Below are 21,556 nucleotides of genomic sequence, written 5' to 3'. Positions count from 1 at the left end.
ACGGAAAACATACAAGTTTCCTTTTAAATATACTTTTTATTGTGCTAAACTAATGTAGAAAAACATACAAGACGTAGTTTAATTGCATTGAATTATAAAATTTTAATAGCGTACTCTAAAGTACTCTATCGTACTAGCTTACTCTGTTTAGTAGGACCGCCTCAAAAGGCCTACTTCCGGAGATGATACCGAAACGAAAGTAATTCTTATTTATTCAGATTCTTGGAAATTAACATGAATTTAATAGTAATCCAAGATTGTTACGTGGTTATTATAATGCAGAATATATTTTTTTTCTTTCCTAGACAAGAATTACATCATGCTCCTGACATTGTAAAAAACTGATGAAACAGTTATTACATTCTCAATGGAGGAGACATCAAGTTCATTTAATAGTGAGCGCGGTAAGGGTCTTCAGAATGTTCAAAGCTCTTCGCTTAAATATATTTAATCTTTTTTTTATATTTGTGATTTTTCTTGCAATTTCACGTTTTAAAAGAAATATTTAGAGTTGGCAAAGATTCAAAAGAGTCATAATTTAAAAGCCCCAACCCCATTTGATAGGATAAAGTTGTCATCCCTAAAAGACATTTATCTCGATCTATAACACGACATTCTCTTGTTTGGACGCAACATTCTGAAATTATTTTTCTATCATTAATATTGTGCATGTGAGAATATCTAACAAGTACTAAAATAAACTTTGAATAGGACCCAAGACCTGTCTTTGCTTCTAGCGAGATCTTATCTTTGAAAAAACTCGGGAGAGGTAACACATTCATGACGAATCTTCTTATGTCCTTATATAGATAGTAAATATAATGAAGTGAGGGTGTTAGTTATACACCCCGTTTCTACATTTAAAGAACAAAAATGACTTTTTTTAAAACACACATTAAAGAACAAAAAGAAAAAAACAGAAATTTCAACACAGAAAATGAACCATTGTAAAAATTAAGAGAAACCGAAATAATACCGTAAGCGTTGTTTAGCTTGTCCTCGTCCTTATCAGTAAGTGCGATAATTCTTTAGAATATATTTGTCCAATTTATTTTATTCAAGGCTGCACAGACTTTTCAACTTCATATACAACTATTTCCCACGATAAATTAAAGCCCAGGTTTTCTGACATCATTGTCAGCTGCTTTCCAATAAAAAAGGAACCCGTAAATTTACTTACCTGGTCACTGGTCATTTGTAAAATTACTTTGTTAAAAACAAACTCATTGTACACTACCCATGTGGTTTTTGGAGACTAGTTCTTCCAACAATCTATTCGAATTCCTATCTTGAATGAAAATTAATAAATATCTATTTTGTTTTTTTCTTCTCTTTTGGAAAAAAATTATTTAGGTTTATTATTCTCCTCAGTTATTGAGATGAATTCTTCATGATTTTTTTATATTAACTAGTAACTATTGATTATTGATAATCATTCGTCGCTGAACCTCAATGTCGAGATGAAGGCCACAGCAAATGTTATCTTCCTCTAATGTATACGCGGGTTTGTTAAGGCAGCACACGGACCAGAATTCGGCGAATTAACACTTTTTTTATAATTGTGCAACACTAATAAATCGGAAAAGTCAAGGATAAATTTTTTACTATAATTACGGATTCTATAGACTTCAATGGAACTTATACTACAGGAGGCACTTCACCACGACGTCACCACGTGACGTCTATAATTAGAAAATATGCCTTAATAAAAAACTGAAAAGTTTAACACTACCCCGGGGATAATTAGTTCCAATTTATATTGATAGTTATGTTAAAACATCTCTGTACCATTAAAAGTGATGCTAGAATCCTACTGTTCTCTTATAGAAATAATTATTTAACAATTTCGGACGAAACCTTCCCAAAATGTTTACATTTTGTTCATAACATCGAAAAAAATGCATCAATGCCCATAAATCATACGATTCTAGCAGCACTTTCCAAAAACAATAGAATAAGAACTTTAGATAGAAATAAAGATTAAGTTTCAAGGTATGCGGCGTAGTGTTGAACTTTTGCATCTTTTTTGTTACGAACGGCAGAGGAAAGGCTGATCGGCAAGTAAACACCCTCCCTGCTTTAATTTTACGAAGAAATTGCAGAGTTACATTACCATACCTTATTCATACGCTTTATTCCCAGAAGAATCACACATGATATTCATTCTAAATGTTTTTAAACTCCGATTTCTTGTGTTTGTTTACATCAAATTTCGTTACTTTTCACTTTCACTCGGCTACTGCATGATCAACAGTTATGACGTCACGGGTTTGGTATGTAACCCCTGTGATACCTACAGAGGCCCAGGAACGACAAAATTCCGTTGAAATTATTCCTCTGCATATTTTGGTTCATTTTTACGACCTCAAATCAATCTTAGATATCGACTTTAAGAAATTGTTATCTCTAAATCTCACGTCATATAGCTTATTATGACGTCATAGCATATAGGCAAATAGAATATTTGGTTGTAACCTTAACCTACCTGCATAGATGTTTTTTATTGAATACATTAATAGCCCTAATGATTTTTTGCCATCGTAATATTTTTAAGATAATAAATAATTTGTTGTTTGAAAAACACAGGAGAGTTATCATATACTTATAACGAATCTTGTTATTACCTATGCAGAAAGTAAAAATTATCAATTTAAATTGATAAATTTGTGTTTATTCTTAAAAAGGGCTTTTTAATGATATAATTTTGTTTCATTTATCTTTCATATTGTATAAAAGAAGAAAAGGCAACACATTCATATGCTTTTTCACCGACATTTGAAGGTAATGGTTTGAGTTTTTTTCTTATTGTTTACTTACAAAAAAGTAGAGAAAATTTAACAATTGTTGTTCAATTAGCAAGTTCAATACATGTTGTTTACTTAGTAATTTTATCACAAATGGATAGATAGTAGAAAGCACCTACGTACAGGTAAAATTATGAATTTCCTTTGTAATTGAGATACTTTCCTCACGATTTTCTTAAACCTAAAAACAGCATCTCTTTGAAAAAATTAAACATTTTTTTTTTTAAAGTTTGAATTAAGATTAATAAATATCTGTTTTTTTACTTTTCGGAAAGAAAGTGGAAGGCACCCACATACAAGTAGCATTTCATGTATTATTTTCCTCAGTAATTGAAATTAATTCTTTACAATTTTTTGTTTATATTTTCAATCATCATGACGACAAAAACGAACAGATAGCAATTTTTGCAGAAAATCATAAAATTTTCGTGCATAAGATGAAATGATGAAAATTCCACGAAGTTATCAATGTGAAGAAAGTATTAAAATGTTTTTAAAAGATGCACATTTTTGGAAAGAAGTTACATATATAATAGGACTGTTATGATTCAGAAAAACCCTTAATGCCAGCAAAGATCAATCACACAGTTTAAACTTAACAATAATTCATCTACAGTAATATTCAAAAATCAAAAAAATACAAACTTACAGCAAGACTCTAAAAATACATACATCAGAGTGTCCTTTGCTGCACACAATGTCCAAGTGAAAGTATATCCTAGTCTCTTTGTACTCTAGTCTTACTTGTACATCAATATTGCTTATACGACAATGTTTTTATGCATAAAATTGATGGGGTATTTATACAGTATCATAAATATAGAAAATTCTAGAAGTTGTAAATACATGATATTACTGGAACGTTCTGGACATACACAAAATGTTCTAGAAAGAATGACTACTCTGGAATGTTCAAGAAACGTCTTAATGTTACTAATTATATACATGATGAAACAGTACAAATACAACACCCACACTTCCCACCCCTAAAAAGTTTGAATGCCAATGAAAACGTAAATTATTGTAAAATATATTTTCATTAAATAATACAAAATCTAGTACGTTTACCATACTCTTGACAAGGCATCTGCAAATACATTGTCTTTGCCCTTGATATGCTTAATTGTTATATTGCATTCTTGTAACAACAAACACCATCTAGTCAGTCTTTGATTTTTGTTTGACAAATTATGCAAAAAGGTCAGGGGGTTGTAATCCGTATATACAAAAATTGTCGTATAAGTAACATTGATGTACAAGAAAGACCGGCGTATTACAGTACATGTATTATATATTTTCTTGAAATCCCACATCTTAACACCAATCCTTTTTAGATGAGAAAGCTAGATAGTAGAGACATCATTTAAATAATGTTGTCTGTTTTATTTTGATCTAAGATAATTTTAAGGAAGGTAAAAGAAACGTGGGATTCGAAAGGCGGGATCGATCAGGACTGGGATTCCTTAAAATTCTATGTATATTCTTAATTTTATGAAATCAGTTAAGTTATATATTTTATTCTTAAGTTCCCTAAGTATATCCTAAATTTTATAGAAAAACTCATTGTTCAATGGCCCCGAGTTCCAAATGAATGTGTTGTGAAGTCTCTCCATGAGTGAAAAACTCTTAAACGGGACGTAAAACAACATACAATCTAACAATTACGATTTTCTTGTATTAAGGGGGCCGACTATAGTTTTATTGTGTGAAAACTACAATAGCGAAACTCTTCAGTTTTATAACATATATAACTTACATTAACTTCAGTGTACATGCAAAGTTTGGGGGAAATCTACCGTCTAGGTATTTTTGAGGGACCGTCTCAAAATACAGGTACATTTACTATAGGATTATATAGGAAAATGCCAATTTCCAGTTCTTTAAAGCAAATTATACAAATACTACAATAGACATTTTGTTCAAACTATAATATTTAATGAGCAATACTATATTATACGATATATGTAAGAAACACAAAATTCTACCGTCTTGTTACCAGAGGGGGCATCTCAAAATGCAAAAAATTAGCAAATTTTACTATTTTTATAGAGAATTACAAAATATGACGCACAAAATGGATTCACATGAAAACAGAATAAAAATATTGGAGATATTCTCAAATTTCTATGTTTTCAATTTCAAGAGCGTATGTTTATTACTTTTTCTTTAATAATATTTTTATTACCCCCTTCTTTAAGCGCTACAGATTATCATAACGTCAAAAACACACTGCAACGACGTCAACCTACCTATCAATTGCAAAATCGGTTTAAAAATCAGTTATCATTACAACCAACACGAACAAGAAACATCTCTTTGAGAAAATTATACAAGTACTTTAGTTTGAATAAGAAATAATTCAATTTTACTTATAACACGTCATTTGATTGGATAAAAGATTTTATCCATTTTGTATAACATAATTTGCCTACATCACAATGAGTTACGTCAAAAACGTATTACACCCTTGACGCTGTTTTTTAAAGTTAATCAATGTGAAGCCTTAATATGGGGGAAAATGTCTCATTGTCTCCGCTAAAATTAAATTATAAGGAATGAAGCTTATTTCATCTTATATTATACGATATAACAAAACTTGGGGCAGTTTACGTTTTTAGAAACTGCTTCGCACTCATTTAAGGAATGAAGCTTATTTCAACTTATGTTATACGATATAACATAAATTGGGGCAGTTTACGCTTTATAAACCGCGAAGCGGTTTATAAAAAAGCGTAAACTGCCCCAAGTTATGTTATATCGTATAACATAAGTTGAAATAAGCTTCATTCCTTATAATTTAATTTCAATGTAGACAATGATACAATTTTTCCATTTTTTTTCTTCGGAAAAAGGCTTCAAACATCGCATATTTTAGAAGTTAACGTCAAGCGGAGTAATACGTTTTTGACGTAACTCATTGTGACGTAGGCAAGTTATGTTATACAAAATGGATAAAACCGTTTAACCAATCAAATGACGCGTTACGAGTGAAATTAAATTATATACAGGTATGATTATTTTTTCTCAAAAATTTTGATAAATTCTTCACGATTTTTTTGTTAATATTTCCAATAATCATGACAACAAACACAAACAAGAAGCAATCTTTGAGAAAATTATACAAATACTTTAGTTTGAATTAGAATTAATAATTATCTGGGTTTTTTTTAATTATCAGATAGGAAAAAGAAGGCACCCATCTACAGGAATGATTATTTTTCCTCAATAATTGAGATAAATTCTTCACGATTGTTTTGTTTATATTTCCAATAATCATGACAACAATACGAAAAAGAAGCATCTCTTTGAGAAAATTATACAAATGTTTTAGTTTGAATGAAAATTGATAAATATCTCTTGTGTTTTCTTATCGGACAGAAAGTATATAGGCTGGACATCCAGGTAAAATAGTTATTTTTCCCTAGTTTAATGTTCCCCAATAAAAATTTTCCCCAGTAATTAATTGAAATAAATTCTTCACAAAATTTTAGATTATATTTCAAATAATCATGACAACAATAAAGAACAAAAAGCATCCATTTGAGAAAATTATACAAAAAGTTTTAATTTGAATTAAAATGATAAATATCTTCTTTTTTTCTTCCTGATCCGATAGAAAGAAGATGGCTGGCATATTCAGGTAGGACTATTATTTTCTTCAGTAATTGTAATAAATTTTTCATGAATTTTTTGTTTATATTTCCAATAACCATGACAAGAAAAACGAACAAGAAGCAATTTTTGAGAAAATTATAGAAATATTTTAGTTTGAATTAGAATTGATATTTCTTTTGTTTTTCTTATCGGACAGGAATTATACATGTAAAGCCGACATTTTCAAGTAGGATAATTATTTTCCTCAGTAATTGTAATACATTCTCCATGAATTTTTTGTGTATATTTCCAATAATCTTGACAACAAAATCGAACAAGAAGTATCTCTCTGAGAAAATTATTCAATTTATTTTCATTATTAAGATAAAAAGATGAAAATCCCGCGAAGTTATTATTGTGATGAAAGTATTTAGCTGCATTTGAAAGATGCATATTTTTGGAGAGAAGTTACTAATATAATAGTATGGAAAGCCGTAGGGTACCCCACATTATTATTATTTTTTCATATATAATTATACCAAAAATAATTATCTCATCCCAAACTGAAAATCTTGCTTTTTACAACATTTTTATTTTTTTCCTGCAATAATCATAATGTTGTCTGTTAAATTGTACACATTATTTTATTTTCTCCTCCAATTACTAGTATAATTATTTACACTTTACAATAATAATCTTGCCAGTCAATGTGGACACGATATTTAAAAAAAAAAAAGTAATTAAATTTTTTTATTATTATTATTTTGTACACATTTTTTTTTATTTTACTTCAAGATCATAATTATTCTTATTTCATCATTTTATAACAATGCATCCCTGTAATAACAATGTAGTGATTGAAAATAAAAAAAAATTAAATTAAAAAAAAAACTTAAAACAATTATTTCCGAAATCTTCGTTATATAATCTTTGCAACAATAATAATGATGTAAACGAGACTTTGTTTTTATTTTCAACAGGAAAGATAACTTCTTTTTTAGTGACAGTAACGAAAACTCTGTCCCCTTCTCCACAATAATTATAAGATTGTGACTGTCTACATTATTTATAGCGTGAAGATTTTATTATTTCTAGCGTGACGGATACAAACGTTTAAGTGAGAGAGATTTTCCTACATTATTTGAAGCGTGAAGATTTTATTATTTGAAGCGTGAAGTTTTTATTATTTGAAGCGTGAAGTTTTTATTATTTCAAGTGTGACGGAAATCAAGCGTCGATGCGAGAGAGATCGTCTCCTGAAAAGGCCATGTGCGCTGTAAACAAAATGAAAGACAGAAAATCCAGCTTTAGGCTTTTTAAAAGCGGTGAGTACGGACTAATCATAAATGTATATGTAAGTGACTTACATCATTCAGATAACGTCTCTTAAATCGGCTGTGAGTTTATTGTAAATTGAGCTAGAGTTAAAACATTTCGAATTGCCTCACACAGCTATCAGAAACCGACCATGTAGTGTGCACATAGACGCATGCATTATAAAACCAACCTGTCTGATTTAAAAAAGGACAATCATTTCATTTGATTGTACTGACGGATTAAGTAAATAAACATTTGAACCTTGACTTATAAATTCTCTGTCAGCCACTGGTATGTCGATATCAAAAATAAAGAAAATATAATCTGTCAGACTTTCAGTGTGGTCATGCCGTCACCCCTCCCCTTGTATATAGTGTAATAGGAGTATGTCTACAGAACACCATTGTCATTAGTGGTTCTAGAATATTTTCAACACTCTCCTATATTTTCATTAAATTATTTCCCAGGTTCTTATTTTGATTTGAGATTGTGTTTGGTCTTATTTCCGAGCCTGTTTGTACTTTATTTCAACACCTCATGTCAATATTATAATGAAAACACCAGTTTCAATAAACAACAAAATTTATTTAACCTTTGTATAGACAAACAAAAAAATGGTATATAAAAAAAATAACAACTGTAAATTTCTGCCTTGTAAAGAAAACCCTAATTTTGAAAACCCAGCAAAAATCACCCCCCAACCTAGCGTACGGAAACGCTAGCCCAACATAGCCGGGGGAAAAGGCCTAGGGAAATTTAAAAACCCCTTATTTACATTTATTTATTGAAAACCTAACTCCTAACTTTTAATTTTATGGCCTAATAAATTTAACAGGAGCTATAGACGACGACAATTTTTGTACAAATACCTAATAATATCTTAACATAATTTCTAAGGGTGCAACCTGTTAAATACTTAATAAACCTCTATAAAAGTGAGGGAACTTACAGGAAATCAATGCTTTTCAAGATTCCCCACTAAACTAGCAATTACACTGGTTTCTATACTTTTCGGAAACAATAGAAAATTCAACTTAGAATCCTAGTGGATGCACCCGAAGGGTATGAACTTTGACTGATATTAGTGACACCCAAAAGGTTAACTTCCGTATTAATAGCCAATCAAAATTTAGATAAACATTAGCCCAAAAGATTTGATGGAAGCAACATGTGCTTTTCCCTGAGAAGGTTTGTAAACATGCTAAATATAAACAAATGTATTAGGGATAAGGCAGTATACACATATATGTATGAAAACATTGATAATAACATATTATTACTCAAATACAAGGCATAAATGCATATAACAAAATCCATTCCTGCTACAATAGTATAGTTAAGTCTGATTTTGGTGGAAAAAATAAATAACCATTCTTTGATCAAGTGGAAATACATATATTCTGTCCTGTGAATGCAAGAATTTAATCTGAAAAGTTCCCAGACCCCGCCACTACCTTTTTATGAAAAGGTTGTGACTTTAACATGGTGAAAAATGCCTTTCCTTGCCAAACATTTCTCATCTACTCCTCAGACCTCTGTACATGCCATAATCTTGCACATACATCTAGGCATTTATATTTTTAGATTTTGTATGTCTATCTGCCACTGATTGAAAGAAAATTCAAGATAGAAAATGAATCAGCTGAACAATTAATTCTGTCTGAAAGTGGTGCAAGAGATACCTGATGTTTCATTTCAAAATGAAGAATTTGATGGTAAGGTTACTAAGGCTTTAATAAAAATCATTTTAACAATGAAATGCTTTCTTTGAATGTTAGAATGGTAATTAACATTGCAGTTGTTGCAGAAAAAAATGCATAACCCATGTAAGCGGGGTATGCATTTTTTTCTGCAACATCTGCAACATAAAGTCCCATTCTAACAAAACAAAGAAAGGCGATTTATTGTTTATATTGATTGATCCTTTAAATCTGGGAGGTGTTCTAAAGTGTAGCTGCTATGCTGCCACTATGTAAAGCAATGCTTTTGATAGCTGCAGATCTGTAGCGTTTTTGTTTTTTATATTTGTCTTTGACCATAACGCTACAGATCCTGTAGTGCAGAAAATGTGCAATTTAAGGCGCAATATTTTTGCGCTCACTTGGAGAGAATTTCTTCACTTTCTACTGTTTCTAGCATCGGTCAATCAACTACCTTTCAACTCCTAATTCTAGACACATTATTTAACTAATCTGTGTATTTTATCCATCTCCCAACCCTTTATAGTCGTCTATACAAATGATAGACTCGCTTGATTAAAATTATTTGATAGATAACTGAAAATTCACTTCAAGCGAGTTTATTGCCTGTAGAGACAACCATAAATGGTTGGGAGGTGGATAAACTGTATAAATTGGCTACTAAATGTGTCTAGAATTAGGAGTTGAAAGGTAGCTGATTGACCAATGCTAGAAAGTGGAAAAATTCTCCCCAAAAGAGCGCAAAAAATATTGTGCCGTAAATTGCACATTTTTTGCACTACGGGATCTGTAGCGTTATGGTCAAAGACAAATATAAAAAACCATAACGCTACAGATCTGCAGCTATGCTTTTGATTGTAGAGCTAGCCTAGCTGCTACATAGGGTGACTTAAATTAGTACAAATATTTCATGCTTAGTACCAAATTCAAGATGGCCTTATTTTGCAACTTCACAGCACACTAGATTTTAATTAAAAATAGGGGAATACTTTCTACATCTTACCGAATTTAATTACTGTAGAAGTACTTTTTTCCGCGTGGTATTAATTTACGCTATGTTCGCGGTCATGCATTTTCCACGGAAATTTGTCCAAGCGTTCTTAATATAAATGGAAGGCACATAGTGCCAGTCTGAGAAATCCGCATAATTTTCAACCCGCGGATTAAAGGGTAATTGAGATTCCGCGGAATTATGACCCCGTGGAAATAAGTACGTCTACAGTATTTTACAAATGTATTTACTTGAAATGACCTTTTTTTTTGTTCTGAATACACTGTATTAGTTTTTACTGATATAATTTTATCCCAAAATGTAGACTGAATTAGCAGCTAAGCTAGCTGACCATTCAATAGAGGTACCAAGACATTTTTTACCTAGATGCTTATATGCCTCTGCCATGGAAAGAACTTCGAAAATTTTTTAGAAGAGTTTCAGAAAATTTTAGAGTTAATTTTCACCTTGTGAAAATGTTATTGCCCATGGTAAGAATCGAAGTTGATTTTCACTTTGTGAAAATGTTATTGCCCATGGTAAGAATCGGACCCGGTACCCTTCGCTTTGTAGTAGGGTACTCATTTCACTAAGCTATCGAAGCTGTTGGGAAACACTGGATGAGAATTACTTGGGTACACTTTTTTCGCCTACTTCCTATAGTATATAAAAAAATAAATACTGCTAATATATAATTTCTATTTACACTATATCATATAAATATTCTTAATTTTATATAAACGAACAATAAATAAAAGCATTAAAAGGTGGAATTTAAGAGGGTTAATATACTCATAGCGCTCCATTCCTTAAAAGTAATATGGGCCTTGCCTCCATTATTTTTAAGGAATGGAGTGCTACGAGTATATTAACCCTTACATATAATTATATAAGATACATGATTACTGTCTTAAAATATAAGCGATATTTGGGCGAGGGTAAGAAAACATGATAGGAGCGAGGCTTGCCTACCCCTCTTACGTTTTTCGACCTGAGCCCAAATATTGCTTATATTTTAAGACAGTAATCATGTATTTTATATAATTATATGTAAGGGTTAATAAGACAGTTATCATGTATTTTGTTTATCCTGCAACATATTTTAAACATTTGAACGTCCAAAACAAGCTATTTTTGACAGATTTAGGCACATCTCTGCAGTTGAAACTATGACGCCATGGTGTAAACATTGCAATTTACATGACATCACAATGCTTTTAGAACGATGGAATACATGCACAAGGCTTTATTAGGGCAGTGACCGGATAAAGCTTTGGTTTATCTCTAGGTTACCTTTATTAGGTCAATGCAAGGGGTAGTTGAAGGATAAAATCCTTTATGGGGTCCATTATTCTTTACTTTGCTGTGGCATAGTTTCAAGTTTAAGTGCTAGTTTTCTCTTCCTTTGTTACAAATACAAATCAGAGCTACAGTCTCATCAGAGCTACAGTCTCATCAGAGACTTCTGGTTTAGCCATTAGTATCAGTAATCGGAGGCTTCCTTTTCATGGTAGTTATCATTACAAACTGCAGGAAAATAATCCCCAATCAAACCCAGGTTCTGTTTGATTACCCAGGTTCTGTTTGATTACCCAGGTATGCATTATTTATTACAAAAAAGTATTATGAGAATTCTCTGTTTTTGAACTTCTTTTTTCAGGGTTTGGGAACCATCAATTTGATGTCGGGAGTTTCAACTTATCCGTGGAAGACTATTAGCTAATATCATAAATTCAGACCTATGGACCAAAAAAATACAAGGTGAAGATAAGTAAGGAAAACAGAGCCTTGATAAATTTCAGAGAATTCTTGATGAAAGAGTATGCAGACCTGGACCAAAAATTTGCAATATGAATAATTTTGAAGAAAGAACAATCTTGGCAAATTTCAGAGAATTCTAAATGGAAGAGTGCAAGTGTTGTTACTTGAACAATATGTACATGAAAGGTGTCCTTTGACAACATTTGACATTGGATTTGTAGTGATGCATTTAATGAACTGGGATCTGCATGAGTTAACAAACTTGAATTTTGGCATTTACATTGATTGCATATACATGTATAAAAATATTCAATGTATAGCGACCATATTTTGTACCAAAGTAATGAATGGTTCAATATTGTATCATTTTAGCGATTTGAAGTTATTATTAAATAAAAATGCTTCATCGCAGGAATTTGCCAAATTTTGATTATTGTCCAATTAATTGCATCTTGAATTCAACATTGAAGTATATGGGCAGCACATGTTTTTGTTTAAAGATATTGTAAATTATAATCTGAATCCGAAACAAATCTCTTGGTGAAAATATGCATAAACTCTCTCTTTATTATACTATGAAATGAAATGAAACATATACCACATAAATTTTGACAGATTAGAAACATTTTTTTTAAATCAAGGTTAGAAAATTCTTCAAAATCTCTAAAGGAGAAAAATGACCAGCTTCTAATATGTTTTAGGTTTTGTCAATTTGGTTCATTTCACATTTATTGTTAACTAGCAATGTATTTTTAACTAGTTTAAAATCATTCAAAAATCCCTTGTTTAGCATGTACATAAAATATTTGAATTTTCTCTACCATTTTCCTAAAAGAAGTAATTCATTTTAAGTATTTGAAGCTATCAGGTTACTCAGATAATGACGATTTATTGAGCTACCCATCAAGTGACAGTAAATACATCATATATTGTAATATTTACTCATTTTCTTAAAAAACAAGAAAAAAACAATTCCACCCAAGAGGGAAAGAATGTACTAAATTTATAAGGAAATAGATGATAAACTGGTGGGGTTTTTTGAGCGTTTTCTTGGATTTGAATGACAAAAATGTAATAAAAGATATGGAGATAATGAACAGTATTCCATTTCAAAGTCCATAAAACAATACAAAATACAGTATAAGTGGAAATTTTAGCGAGATGCAAATTTGCTGTTAGCGAGAAGTAATTTTAGCCATTTAAAAATGCCACCGAAGAAGCTATTACAAATGAAACCAAAATTGATTTTTAGCGATATCAGTGCCTTCGCTAATAATGCCAAAATAAAATTCTTGCTAAAATTTCCACGTATACGGTAGGAGCAGAGCAAACATGGACCTCCAAAACATCAGAGGTGGGATCAGTTGCCATGGAGGAGTGAACATCCCCTGCCAAACGGTCACACAAGCTGTGTGCTCCTTGTCATGATCAGGAAATAGCAGAAAAATCCGTCGTCAATTCAGTGTATAAATATTGGACTAACAATTAGTATGAAAAACGTCAAGTCAGCATTTGACTCAATGATAAATCGTATTAGCTTACAATTCAAAAGTTATGACAACAGGCCCATGGGCCACATCGCTCACCTGAGTTACTTTGGTGATCCAGTTCTTTCCAGATTTCCCCTTTTCTTATATCTATTGTGGCCCCCCACCACCACCACCACGGTCTACCCCCATCTTGATTTTAATAATTTAGAATCTACACTACACAAGGATGCTTCCACGTAAGTTTCAGCTTTCCCGACCCACTGGTTCTTGGGAAGATTTTTCCTATATATTTCAGTCTACGTAAAACTTGGATTTCCTATTTTGGCCCCAAGCCTACCCCCAGGGGTCATGATTTGAACAATTTAGAATCTACACTACCCCAGGATGCTTCCACATAAGTTTCATCCTTTCTGGCCCAGTGGTTCTTGAGAAGAAGATTTTTTTTTATGACCCCGACCAAATTAGTCTTTTCTTGATTATCTCCCCTTGGAAGGGGACTTGGCCCTTTATTTTTACAATTTAAACTCCCCAGCACATAAGGATGCTTTGTACCAACTTTGGTGAAAATTGGCCTAGTGGTTCTTGAGAAGAAGTTGAAAATGTGAAAAGTTTACAGATGGACGGACGGACTACTTACACAATGTGATCAGAAAAGCCTTCGGTGAGCTAAAAAAGGATAAGGTTTTTGCAGACAGACAGACAGAGCAAAAACCACAAGCCCCCAAATCTTCAATTATGGGGGTTAAAAGCACCTATGCAAATTACATCTAAATACCGGTACATATTTCCTAAAAATAAAAGCAAAAAACAAGACTGGAGTAATTAGTTTATTACATCATTTCAGACATTAATTTTTTTTCTTAAATCAATCTACACCAAGTATGACATCTCTGAATTTCAGTAACATCAGTATCCAGTTTGTGTAGAGTTTTCATCTGCTATTAAATCTGTACATATTCTGTACTGATATTAGGTTATCTTGAAATGTTTCAAGATTGATATCATGGACACTGCTTTCTCAGATTAGATACACTATCATGTCAGAAGGCTCATAGACTCAGTGATAAAGAATTACAAGTATTGTACAAAATTTAGTGATAGCAATAGCTTTGACAGTTTATTAATCCATCTAATTCTATAAAATAGATCTTTCTCCTTCTTCAGGTCCTTTTCTTTCAAACACAACATTTCAAAGCTGGATATGACATCCTTCACTGGAGGTACTGAAATGTAACAATATCATTACATGTATATCACCTGATTGTTGATCAATGAAAATAACACATAACAAGAGGCCCATGGACCACAATGCTCACCTTAACATGAGCTCCCATAACATGCATTTCTGTCCCTTCATCACAATTTGCATTTAACTCAGTTTCAAAGAAAGTATTCAAAATATTTTTAAATAAACTTCATATGCTGACACATAATAATGAGAGAACCTCTCAACTGCATCCACTTTTTTGGACATTGACCTTTCTTTTGACATTGACCTTAATTTCTTGAATTTGTGTTTAGCCCAGTTTCAAGAGCTATAAATAATACTTTTGTCAAACCTTATATGCTGATACATATTGATGGGACCTATTTAATTTCATCAACATTTTTTGACCTGATTTTTCCTATCATTTAATTTGTTAAATTCAGTTTTAAAAGAATGAGATGAATAAAATAGGAAGATTTTCAAATGACTCAATAAAACCTTTTTTTCTTTTCTGAATTATCTCCCCTTAGCCTTAATCCTACCCCTTCAATCTTGCCTTTTGATTTTGTTGAATTATGAGGGGAGAGATTAAAATGTAAAAAGTTTACAGATAAAAAACGTTATTCTATATGATGGATAGCATACACTCTCTGATCAGCAAAATTTACCTATAAAGCCTTTGGCTCAAGTGAGCTAAAACGCACGATAAATTGTCTGATTTTAACATATCAATACAGAGTAAATTTAAATATAGAGCCCACTAGATTATGTACATCATTAAATTAATATATTCTGCAGTATAATATTTAAACCAGAAGTCTCTGTTGAGACTGTAGCTCTACTGGTTTGTACTTACTACAAAGGATGAGAAAAGAAGCCATTGCCATTAGAACAAAACTGGAGAATGCCTTAGGAGTAGCATTTTAAAGGAATTTCACAGACATTTCTATTTTTAGTAACAATGGCAACATCGTTCATCGAAATCAAAAACCGATGCACTATTGTATGTATCTTAGTGTAGTCTACTTGTGAGCCAAGTTATATTAAAATCAGACCAAAACTGTAGGAGGAGTAGCGTTTTGAAAAATTGTTTACAGACAGACAGACAGCTAGACGGACGACGGACACCTTACTATCACATAAGCTCTTCTGGTCTCTGACCAGTAGATCTAAAAAATTCATATAAAATATCTGCAATTGCCCTCAAGCTTTTTTTACACCCTCCCTGGGTAAATCTGCCATTATCTGTAATAAATAAATCACTTCTTTAAATTCTGTAGAACAGAATGTCCATTTTACCTTGTCATCCATATTTCTTCGAGTGAATAATCCTTTCCTTTCTTTGCCACACTGTTTTCTTTCTTTAGAACATTTATACTTCTAAAAACCAAAACTCTTTGTAGCTCCTAAAAAAATAAATGTGCACATAATTCTTTCAATAATTATAGAATAATTTTGATTTCTCATGATGACTGATGATTAATGAATTGTTTAAAAAGGCACTGAAGAGTGTTTTACATAAAACAAAGGCAAGGAATCAGTATCAGATTTTGAATTTTGCTTCTGGGAACTACTCGGCATGATATATCATAACATATGGTATACACAGAACATGAACACAGAGGGCGTGCATGTTTAAACTAGTACAGTGAAAGTGTGCTATACATATGGCAATCATTAAAACAAAACTGTAAAGGAAAAATAACCAAGCTTGCCTGTTAGCTCTAAAATCAAAGGCCGATGGCCTTGTAGACGAGGGCCGGTGGCCTTTGTTGACCTATGGTTTGAGTGATGCTGGTGGCTTTAAAAACTTAAGAGTAGGCCTATGGCCTGAGATATACAGAGGCCAATGGCCAAGGTGACCGATGGTCACAAGTACAAATTATTTTAGGGCAGATTAATACACGTCAAAGACTTACTTATAAGATTGACCATGTGTTAATTCCCATTATGTGTTGGCCGATGGCCTGAGATCATGTAAAGAGGCTGATGACTAAGATGACTGATGGTCATAAATAAATTTGAAAAGATTAACACATCAAGGCATTATAGGATTAACAATGTTTTAATACCCCCTCTCATGAGTAGTTTCCCTTGATCAGATACCGAAGGTGGTGGGGAACTGGTAGTTCAGTTCCAAAACAACAGAGAATCAATGTAACATGAGAATCAAGCTATTGTCTATAAGTGAAATGATTTGATTGCACATGTCGTGAAATCACTGATAATAATAATCTGACAAATGGTGCGAAACTCTGTACTTTATATAAACAGTATTTAATTACATTAAAAATAATATGTAGAAAATCTTTTCATCACAATACTTGTGAATGGATTTAATCCGTACAAAGTCAAAATTGAAAAGTTTATATCCAGATTCCCTACTCACACTAAGTGGTTTGCTTTTTATCCCGCTTCAGACAAATTTGTCGATAACTGATTGGATAAAAGCTAATCACATGACGACCTGAAATTTTCCGTATTACGTCTCCGTCGAGGCGTAATATGAAAATCGGGCACGCGATTCCATTCGAAGCGTTGTTATTGTAAATACAAATGGCGGCTAAGAAACGGTTTACGTAGGTAGTTTAGTTAAATTTCTTGTTACCGTAACGATATTTTATGTTGATTGTTATTAGATTAAAGCTTAATATTTTCATAATATGCACAAATATCTTTTTTATATCGAAAAAGGTCTTCAGCGGGATAAATTCGTTACACAGTCAGTTAGTGACCTAATACGGATTCATACAGGGTGTGAAATGGAAATCCGTATTGGGACTCGGCGTTGCCGTGCCGCAAACGGATTTCCATTTCACACCCTGCATGAATCCGTATTAGGTCACTAACTGACTGTGTAACTAATAATATTTTCACTCGTGAAAATTTTTTAAAAATCCTGTCCCACTCGTGAAATAAATTCCATATTCAACTCCAAAACATTGAATATCCTCTATTTACTCTATTAAAATCATAATCAAATACACTGTAGGTCTCTCACTGTGTAGAGAGTCTTCAATACCCGGTACATTAAAAGCCTCCCCCATAGCCACACATGCAGAAACACAAGCAATAACACTTCTACCTGTAAATTTCATTCCAACATTGCCAGGACAGTTCCTACTTAGGACAACATCCATACATCTCATGATCTGCAATATAAGACAGTACATGTATTTTGATGATCTGGTCCTACAGTAAATAAAAACTGAGTAGACAAATCAATACGATTACATTATAGTTTTACTTCAACTTGAAACCCAATCAAAGCATTCAGTTTCAATAGATGTGAAAGACTTACTGCAGAGAAAATTCAAGTTAAAACTGTAAAATACAAGTACATGTATATACTATACCCTTCATGCCTACAGGTACATAAGGCCCCATTACCACAGCCTTCACCTGCCTCTGTCTTTGGCTAATGCCCCTGCTGATACCCAGCTAATCCAACCCAGCTGGAATCTTTCTTGTTCCATTGTTCTTCTCCACGTTCTTTTCAGCCAGCTTACTTTTCTCTTTTCTTCTGAGTGCCATGTCATTGCCGGAGTACAAATCATGTTGTTCTCCATCCTAGGACTATAAATACATGGCCAATCCAATACCACTTCCTGAGAAATTTTTTTTTCTATCTACTTGTTTTTATTTTATATACTGCTTTTTGAGAAATATACTTAAATTATGCCAATTTAACTATATATAGAATATTAATAAAGAAATAGATCTAGATTATGCTAAATTATTTATATGTACAACATAAATCACCAAACAATTCCATTCTTATATGGAAAAGAAGTACAGAGACAATTCCAACTACCTGTTTCTTCGGTAGGCTAGCTCTTAAATTTGATCTGCAGTTTGACAGATCATGACTGACATGAAACGATAAGATTTGAAAGCGTAACCTTTATTAAATGAATGCATGACACTTACTTGTACATAAATGATACGTAATAGCGAGCGCAGCGAGCGTCGCGAAGCGACGCTCGCGAAGCGAGCTCAATAGACTAACGTGTAAGAACAGAGGAAATTCGGATTGAAATCTGTACATACGTCAGCCAAATTTCTCTGTGCAACATTCCCAGAATTCCTGCACTACCCAATGTCCTTTGCGCGAATATTGCCGAATAAATAAATAAATAATAACGTAAAGCATATATCAGACTTTCAGTTTGTAGAAATCTTTCAAAGAAACAAGAAATAACTCTGCAATGTTTTTCGACAAAAATTGCACTAGTTCTATAGTTTCAAACAGACGCTCGGCTGTCTCCGTAAGCTCCGACGAGCTTTGTGACGTCGTATGACGTCACAGCTAGTCGAGATATCTCGTGCGGCTTGACGTTCGAAGTGGCTGATCTCAAGTGTTTTTGATGGTACAACTGCGCTCGCCCCAACGGTCACACCGTAAAACATATTAGGCTACTTACAGCGCTTTGTCTGTCGTCGGCTTCTTGTTTATATATATAATCGCACAGCACATGGCTTTTTCAGGTGACGATCTCTCTCGCATCGACGCTTGATTTCCGTCACACTTGAAATAATAAAAACTTTACGCTTCAAATAATAAAAACATCACGCTTCAAATAATAAAATCTTCACGCTTCAAATAATAAAATCTTCACGCTTCAAATAATGTAGGAAAATCTCTCTCACTTAAACGTTTGTATCCGTCACGCTAGAAATAATAAAATCTTCACGCTTCAAATAATGTAGGCAGTCACAATCTTATAATTATTGTGGAGAAGGGGACAGAGTTTTCGTTACTGTCACTAAAAAGAAGTTATCTTTCCTGTTGAAAATAAAAACAAAGTCTCGTTTACATCATTATTATTGTTGCAAAGATTATATAACGAAGAATTCGGAAATAATTGTTTTAAGTTTGTTTTTTTTAATTTAATTTTTTTTTTATTTTCAATCACTTCATTGTTATTACAGGGATGCATTGTTATAAAATGATGAAATAAGAATAATTATGATCTTGAAGTAAAATAAAAAAAAAATGTGTACAAAATAATTTAAAAAAAAAAAAATAATTAATTTTTTTTTTTATTTATTTTTTTTTAATATCGTGTCCACATTGACTGGCAAGATTATTATTGTAAAATGTAAATAATTATAATTGGAGGAGAAAATAAAATAATGTGTACAATTTAACAGACAACATTATAATTATTGCAGGAAAAACATAATAATGTTGTAAAAAGCAAGATTTTCAGTTTGGGATGAGATAATTATTTTTGGTATAATTATATAGGAAAAAATAATAATAATGTGGGGGTACCCTACGGCTTTCCATATAATAGTATTATATTTCTTGAAATCCCACATCTTAACGACTACCTTTTTTAGATGAAAAGGTTAGATAATAGAGACATCATCTAAATAATGTTGTCTGTTTGATTTTGATCTAAGATAATTTTAAAGGCAGGTAAAGCAAACGTGAGAATTCAAAAGGAGGGATCAGGGCCAGTATTCATTAAAAGTCTTAGTATATTCCTAATTTTATAACATCAATCAAGTTATATATTTTATACTTCAGTTCCCTAGGTTTATCCTAAGCTTTATAATTTTTGCAAAATCTTATGCGTGAAAAGTAAGAAATAAATTAATAATGGAAATTTTCATTGGAAAGCTTGAGATAAAAGATATCACAGAGTCTGACACATCTGTTTCATATTTGGATATATTACTCGAAAAAGACGTAAATGGTAATCTAACAACCACGCTATATGATAAACGTGATGACTTTAACTTTTCTATCGTCATCTTCCATTATTTATGCAGCGAAATACCTTCATCACCTGCATACGGAGTTTATATATCTTAGTTGATTCGATACGCAAGAGCATGCTCTACGCTTGAACAATTTCTTAAACGAGGTAAATTATTGATAAGCAAGTTGATGAAACAAGAATACAGGAGTCTCGTTTAAAATCATCATTTCGTAAGTTCAATAGTCGATAAAATGACCTTGTCAGCAAATACAATTTTTCATTGAGTCAAATGCTGACTTAAGTTTTTCATACTAATTTTTAGTGCATTATTTATACATTGAATTGACGACGGATGTTTCCGTTATTTCAAGATAATGACAAGGAGCACATCGCGGGAGTGACCGATCAGCAGGGGATGCTCACTGCTCACTGGCACCTGATCCCACTTCTGATATGTTTCGGAGGTCCATCTTTGCTTTGCTTCTTTTTTGTATTGTTTTATGGACTTTGATATTAAAAACTGTTCTCCATGAGTGAAAAACTCTTAAACGGGACGTAAAACAACATACAATCTAACAATTACGATTTTCTTGTATTAAAATGTGAAATGCTGACTGGCCTTTTTTCATTCTTATTGTACTCAGTAATTGAAGTATATTGTTCATAAAATTTTTGTTTATATTTCTAATAATCATTACAACAAACACGAACAAGAAGCAGTCTTTGCGAAAATTATACAAACACTTTACTTTGAATTAAAATTGATAATTATCTGTTTTTTTATTTATTGGATAGTAAAAAGAAGGTTTCCGTACAGAGGTATGATTATTTTTTCCTCAATAATTGAGATAAGTTCTTTACGAATTTTTTGTTTATATTTCCAATAATCATGAGAACAAAACCGAACAAGAAGTATCTATTTGATAAAATTAAACAAATATTTAAGTTTGAAATAAAATTGATAATATCTCTCTTGTTTTT

The 21,556-nt window shown here is 32.0% G+C and overlaps 1 protein-coding gene and 2 long non-coding RNA genes across 4 annotated transcripts in view; 2 read left to right on the top strand and 1 right to left on the bottom strand.

The window, feature by feature from the left end:
- The first annotated feature begins 6,389 nt into the window (after positions 1 to 6,389).
- Positions 6,390 to 21,556, top strand: part of LOC134252838 (serine protease FAM111B-like) — a 34,948-nt gene continuing 19,781 nt past the window's right edge. The window contains exon 1 of the mRNA XM_062735381.1: positions 6,390 to 6,444. The gene's annotated coding sequence lies outside the window, so the exon portion shown is untranslated. The remainder of the gene's footprint in view (positions 6,445 to 21,556) is intronic.
- On the top strand, positions 7,218 to 12,464 carry LOC134252835 (uncharacterized). The gene is made up of 3 exons (XR_009989025.1): positions 7,218 to 7,723; positions 9,300 to 9,430; positions 12,067 to 12,464. It is a non-coding gene; the product is annotated as an uncharacterized LOC134252835 (long non-coding RNA).
- Positions 14,450 to 19,644, bottom strand: LOC134252836 (uncharacterized). 2 transcript variants are annotated; one of them, XR_009989027.1, is made up of 5 exons: positions 19,289 to 19,644; positions 18,221 to 18,472; positions 17,950 to 18,016; positions 16,164 to 16,270; positions 14,450 to 14,880 (listed from the first exon to the last, which is right to left on the bottom strand). It is a non-coding gene; the product is annotated as an uncharacterized LOC134252836 (long non-coding RNA). The 2 variants fall into 2 exon arrangements; XR_009989026.1 differs by having other exon boundaries at positions 18,221 to 18,440.

The sequence above is a fragment of the Saccostrea cucullata genome, unplaced genomic scaffold (assembly GCF_032062105.1).
Source record: "Saccostrea cucullata isolate Sc308-1 unplaced genomic scaffold, CSIRO_AGI_Scuc_v1 ctg2167, whole genome shotgun sequence".
Classification (NCBI taxonomy): Eukaryota; Metazoa; Mollusca; class Bivalvia; order Ostreida; family Ostreidae; genus Saccostrea; species Saccostrea cuccullata.
The sequence above is the reverse complement of the archived record's forward strand: the minus strand, read 5'-3'. Positions and strand labels throughout refer to the sequence as shown.